This window comes from Gigantopelta aegis, chromosome 14 (assembly GCF_016097555.1).
Source record: "Gigantopelta aegis isolate Gae_Host chromosome 14, Gae_host_genome, whole genome shotgun sequence".
In the NCBI taxonomy this organism is placed as follows: Eukaryota; Metazoa; Mollusca; class Gastropoda; order Neomphalida; family Peltospiridae; genus Gigantopelta; species Gigantopelta aegis.
Window position 1 is genome coordinate 55,636,124 of NC_054712.1, and position 7,141 is coordinate 55,643,264.

Here is a 7,141-nt window from a genome sequence, read left to right on the forward strand (position 1 = left end):
CTCATAGTTTGTTCTCTTTTGTTTGTTACTACTGTAGAGCGTGACTGTTTTCTTTTGTTTGTTTGTTTAACGACACCACTAGAGCACATTGATTTGTTAATCATCGGCTATTGGATGTCAAACATATCGTAATTTTGACAGTCATAGAAAGGAAACCCGCTACATTTTTCCATTAGTAGCAAGGGATCGTTTATATGCACCATTCCAGAGAAGATAGCACATACCACGGCCTTTGATATACCAGTCGTGGTGTACTGGCTGGAACGAGAAATAGCCCAATGGACCCACCGACATATATATATATATATAAATAGACAAAACTACATATATGTGGTTACCAGATATATGTAGTTTTGTATTTATTACATACCCTAAACTGGATTTTTTTTTCCAAATAATAATTTAAAAATTGTAACACTGCTAGCTAATGACGGGGATTTCTAAATTTACACAACTAGGTCAGCTGCGTTACTACGCGGACCGAAGAACCACCAATTATTACACATAGGAATATAGTTCTATTTAAACAATAAACAGAAATAAGAAAGAAAGTGAAAAGTTACCTATAATTTTAATGATATTGTTTGAAATGCCTTTTAAAGACAATGTAATAGCTAAAATTCACGAACAATATAATATTTAATTTGCTCGTAATACGTCAGAAAACCTTCAGCGTGCCAGTTTTATCAACGAAGAAAAATGTCAAGAATTGTTCACTCAGTGTCTGAGTCGTCATCGGTGTGTTTTCTTTTATTGATGTTCATGGAATTATTCGTTGCTGAAAAGTTTAAGTTTATATTAAATGTGCCTCCATAAATCATCGCTCCACTGAATAATCCGGTTGACAGTTCATTCAAGTTTTTTACGTGAGGAGACGCTAAAGTCGACGACAGTCACTTTTCGCACCCTTGTTTTGGCTTCGTACACAATAAATATAGCATATCTTACCGTAATTTCACTAGAAATCCATATTTCGTAAAAGGTACAATTTTTTAATCACAAGATTTTGTTCAAACACACTCAGGTGCATTAGTAATGTTAAAAAATAAATAAATTCAATAGCAATTTTACATTGGAAATTTTACAAAAAAAAAAAGTCATGTACCCAGTTTATGGTTATTGTAAGGAGATGGAATACTGACGTCATTTAAATTCAAAATTAGCTGTATTATTACAATGCTGCGCCACATTAAAATAAAAACTAGTCTACTAACCTTGACGCCTGTCAAATTCCTATAACAAGCAGACAACGCTGTTTATAGGTCAGTACTTTTTTATTTTTTCATAATTCTGGACAAAATATTAATTTGAAGTTTTGAAAGATGAAATAAATAAAAGGTACCTTTTGTCAATAATATCATATCACAAAATTACGGTTGGACATGTTTTATTTATTGAATAAGAATTGTGTACGAAGCCGAAACAAGGGTCCAAAAAGTGACTGTCGTCGACCTTAACTATCCTGGATTAAAAGCTTGTTGGTTAGTAGTGTTCCCGTCTCAGGTTTTGGTATCGCGCTCATTAAATTGTAAATATTTGTCACCGTTTTCGTCAATCTAATTAAAATTAGCTCCACTATTACATGTGGATCTAACAGCAGCCAGTTGTAGCTCATGTCCACCAATCAAAACCTTACTTGCAGAATCATGCCAGTGATTTAAAAATAATTTGAAAACATTCCGAATTGTCCTGAGGGTATACGACATGTTTCGTGTGAATTACGAATGCCTTAAAACATGTTTTATTTTATAAAATAAATAATTTGTAATGTAAAACTGAAGACTGATTTAGTTTTTTGTTGTTGTTTTTTTTATAAATAAATAAATATTTTTTAATGTAAAATTGAAGACTGATAACCCATCCCGTACGTATTGGTATGGTTCGCTGTACTGCGGCCACTAAAATAGACTCACCCGATATTTTTAGAATTTGTATGCTCCCAAATAACGTTATAAAAGGCGAAGTGTGATTGGTCAATATTTAAATTATTATTTGTCACCGTTTTCGTCAATCTAATTAAAATTAGCTCCACTATTACATGAGAATCTAACAGCAGCCAGTTGTAGCTCATGTCCACCAATCAAAACCTTACTTGCAGAATCCTGCCAGTGATTTAAAAATAATTTGAAAACATTCCGAATTATCCTGAGGGTATACGACATGTTTCGTGTGAATTACGAATGCCTTAAAACATGTTTTATTTTATAAAATTAATAATTTGTAATGTAAAACTGAAGACTGATTTAGTTTTTTTTTTTTTTTTTTTTTATAAATAAATAAATATTTTTTAATGTAAAATTGAAGACTGATAACCCATCCCGTACGTATTGGTATGGTTCGCTGTACTGCGGCCACTAAAATAGACTCACCCGATATTTTTAGAATTTGTATGCTCCCAAATAACGTTATAAAAGGCGAAGTGTGATTGGTCAATATTTAAATTATTATTTGTCACCGTTTTCGTCAAACTAATTAAAATTAGCTCCACTATTACATGTGGATCTAACAGCAGCCAGTTGTAGCTCATGTCCACCAATCAAAACCTTACTTGCAGAATCATGCCAATGATTTAAAAATAATTTGAAAACATTCCGAATTATCCTGAGGGTATACGACATATTTCGTGTGAATTATGAATGCCTTAAAACATGTTTTATTTTATAAAATAAATAATTTGTAATGTAAAATTGAAGACTGATAACCCATCCCGTACGTATTGGTATGGTTCGCTGTACTGCGGCCACTAAAATAGACTCGCCCGATATTTTTTTTAGAATTTGTATTCTCCCAAATAACGTTATAAAAAGCGAAGTGTGATTGGTCAATATTTAAATTATTATCATTTTTTCCAATATTTCTCAATGATGAAGACGGACGTTAGTCCTTGTTCTCTCGATCTGCCCCCCCACCTGGGGGAACTGATGAAGACGTATGGAATGCTGTTGGAGTATCGAGTCTCGTACACCGGGTCACGGGCAACCGTGACCTTGGTGTACGGAGACCGGATTCAAAAGAAAGGAAGATGGAGGAAGAGGAGACGTGTGCCAGCGGCGGCGCAGGGGGGGTCAAAACCGGTGGCTAAACCGCCGGCGGCGACTCCTTCTGTTCGACCGCCCAACACCGCTCACCCGAGCAAGAAGACAAGAGCATGGAAGAGGTCTCCGGCCCCGGATGTTCAACGTCTTCTATGCCAAGGAAGAGCCGGAGACGGAGTTCGACACGGAAATCTGCGTCTGCAGTTCCGTACACCGACCCATCTGCACCAATACTACGGAAGCGCTTTCGGACTTGTCGCCGATTATAAACTGGCGACACCCGTTGAGGCGCAGGCCCGGAAGGTGGCCGTTGTCAAGAGGAAGGCGACCACTCCCCCGAGTGCCACTACCAGCCAAGCCAAGCCGCCCCTCTCAACCGCCGGAGACACACGAACAAACAGAGGGAGCAGTGGTCACTGCAGGCCAGGCGTCTCCCCAGCGTTACCAACAACTGGTTAAGAACAACATCCGAGGATGAACGTCTACTCATCAGCAGACCCAAGGCCCTTTCCTACAATCCATTGCCAGACAATCCAGATGAGGGGGAGTTCGCGGTACATCGACTCAAGACGCGGGATGGGACACGACGCAGTTTGCGTCACCATCTGCCGGAGCGGAATATTCAGCCAAGGTGTGCTATTCTTGGAGATGGACAACCCGTCACTACATCGTGTTCTTCAAAACCATCGCGGGGACTCATTACCGTTCCATCACCAAGGAGGTAGCAGACCTCCGACTACCGGCATGTTTCCTCCCGCAGCTTGAGATCACCGGATTCATCGGATCCCCCTAGACGCCAACCTCCTTTACCTCCGTGAGTACTAACCTCCTTTTTTGGGCTAGTTAGACTTTAAATGTTTTGGAATGCAGTTCAAAATTTTTATGTTTATTTTTTTATAAATAGTCTAACGCATTTTGTTTTGGCGCCCGTTCAATTGCTCAAAATCACCTTAAAACTTTTCGGCCGAGCAGTCTTAACCATTTTTGGCTAAAATTTTAGAGTCCAGACATGTATCGGTATGCAGTACTCTTTGTAGACTTAGGTAAAAAACAGGCTTCACCGAGGAATCGAAATTCAGCCAATCAGAACACGGCTCCCACTCGGTGTTACTTCTTGTTTATGAAGTGTCTGCTAGTCGGTCCGCGCTTACTAAATGGCTTTTTTCCAAATTCCGCCCACCTCAAACTTACCCCCCCCCCCCCCCCCCCTGCTCCGGAGTCAGTCACTGGCGAAGTCAGAGGCTAATTCCGCAGTGGGCGTGCCTGAACCTTCGTGGATAGGGGCACGTAAATATAGTTACCCATACCCATAAATTATTATTACCGGCCTCGGTGGCGTAGCCCCTGCGCGTGCTGTAACCTCATCGTGGTGCAGGGGTGTAACATTCTCTTTGAGAATGGCCAATACAGCACAAATTGAAGTTTAGAGTAAAATTCGGTGTCCGTAAAATTCTGTGATATTTGTATTTGTATTTTTGCACAGTTCTTTACACTGTTTTTGTTTAAACCTTGAATTTTTATATTGATGTTGATCATCACTTTATTTATTTGCATTACCATAGTTTGACACCCAATAGCCGATGTATTTTTCGTGCTGGGGTGTCGTTAAACATTCATTCATTCATTCATTCGGTGGCGTAGTGGTTAAGCCATCGGACTACAGGCTGGTAGGTACAGGTTCGCAGCCCGGTACCGGCTCCAACCCAGAGCGAGTTCTTAAGGGCTCAATGGGTAGGTGTAAGGCCACTACATCCTCTTCTCTCTCACTAACTACTAACCAACTAACAACTAACCTACTGTCCTGGACAGACAGCCCAGATAGCTGAGGTGTGTGCCCAGGACAGCGTGCTTGAACCTTAATTGGATATAAGCACGAAAATAAGTTGAAATGAATGAATGAATAAATTATTATTTACAGACGAAATGTTACCTGGACATTGGAGACTACGCAGTGTTGTTAGCAATCTGATTAAAATTAGTTCTACTGGTCTAAATAAGGCATTCGTAATTCAAATGAAACATATCGTATACCCTCGGGATAATTTGGAATATTTTCAAATTATTTTCAAATCACTGGCATGATTCTACAAGTAGGGGCCTAAGGTTCTGATTGGTGGACATGAGCTCCAACTGGCAGCTGTTAGATCCACATGTAATAGTTGAGCTAATTTTAATTAGATTGCGTTTTCGTCTGTTTTCAGTTCAAATTTTCCACAAAATAGCATTTTAAACAAACCAAGCACAAACTTTGTTTACATATCGCGAAGGGCATTCCCGGTAACCATGTGCTATAAATAGCAGCGTTGAATACGATATAGTTCCGGCAGTTGAGTTGAATACGGAAAAGTGTATTTAATTTTTGTATTCAGGGCTGTATTTATATAGTAAGATTTAATGGGTATGTAATATATATATACAGTAAAGATATTAATGCTGGGGTATGTGAGATAACTAAAATCTAAATCATATATACAGTAAAATCTCGTGAAATAAACAGTATTTGTCAAATAATCGGCAAACATAGCATTGCGCATTTTCCGACGTTTAGCATTTGAAGATATCGTTACATTTTTGCTGGATCCAAACTGAAACATGCTAAAATATCTCCTTTGCAATTTGGATCTTAGGTTTTTCCCATACTGCCTTATTGCCTCATGTCTTCCTCAAAAGAATGTACTGTTAACTTTCTCTTGCGTGTCAAAGCTCACTGGATTGATCCAATACCGTTTATATACCCAATCTCACTTTTATTGTTACCCGCTTTTGATAACTGCCGCGGTTTCATAGGCCATCACTTTTAAGCGACCGGATTAAATAAATATTAATTAGGCATACTTGGCATTAACAACAAGTTAATCCACTGGCCTCTAATGATCGAACACAAATATAATAAATTAAAAGGAGGCCCTTGGCTTGGTTTATTGCATTTATCGAAATAATTTTATTAAATAATAATTATTTTAATTTATGGAAAATACGTTTTCAACTTCGACAAAAATATACAAAATATATAGTAAATATGTGTTATATGGGACCACATAAGTCATTTGACATAATGTGTGTATATTTATGTCAAAGTTTGAGATAAACATACAAACTCTTACTTGTTTATATAAAGAAACGGTTCGGACCCACTTCTGGCTTTGAGATAGCGTAACGTTTGAAAAAAACGGAGTTTGACATATAGAGAGTTTACTGTATATATATATATATATGTATATGTATATGTATATGTATATGTATATGTATATATATATATATATATATATATATATATATATATATATATATATATATATGTGTATATATATATATGTATGTATGTGTGTGTATGTATGTGTGCGTGTGTATGTATGTGTGTGTATGTATGTGTGTGTATGTATGTGTGTGTATGTGTGTGTGTGTGTGTGTGTGTGTGTGTACATATATACACACACTTTAGACAGCATTATAGTTCAAAATGGTAAAGTGATCTGTCAGAAGTCTGGACAATGATATTAAATGAATTTCAAGGGAATGAAGTTGCATAGCGAAAAATGCATACAAGTTACAACTTCGACAAAAATATACAAAATATATAGTAAATATGTCATATAGGACCACATAAGTAATTTGACATAATGTGTGTATATTTATGTCAAAGTTTGAGATAAACATACAAACTCTTACTTGTTTATATAGAGAAACAGTTCGGACCCACTTCTGGCTTTGAGATAGCGTAACGTTTGAAATATAGAGAGTTTACAAAAATTGCACAAAAAGAAAGAAATGTTTTATTTAACGACGCACTCAACACATTTTATTTACGGTTATATGGCGTCAGACATATGGCTAAGGACAACACAGATTTTGAGAGGAAACCCGCTGTCGCCACTACATGGGCTACTCTTCCGATTAGCAGCAAGGGATCTTTTATTTGCGCTTCCCACAGGCAGGATAGCACAAACCATGGCCTTTGTTGAACCAGTTATGGATCACTGGTCGGTGCAAGTGGTTTACACCTACCCACTGAGCCTTCCGGAGCACTCACTCAGGGTTTGGAGTCGGTATCTGGATTAAAAATCCCATGCCTCGACTGGGATCCGAACCCAGTACCTACCAGCCTG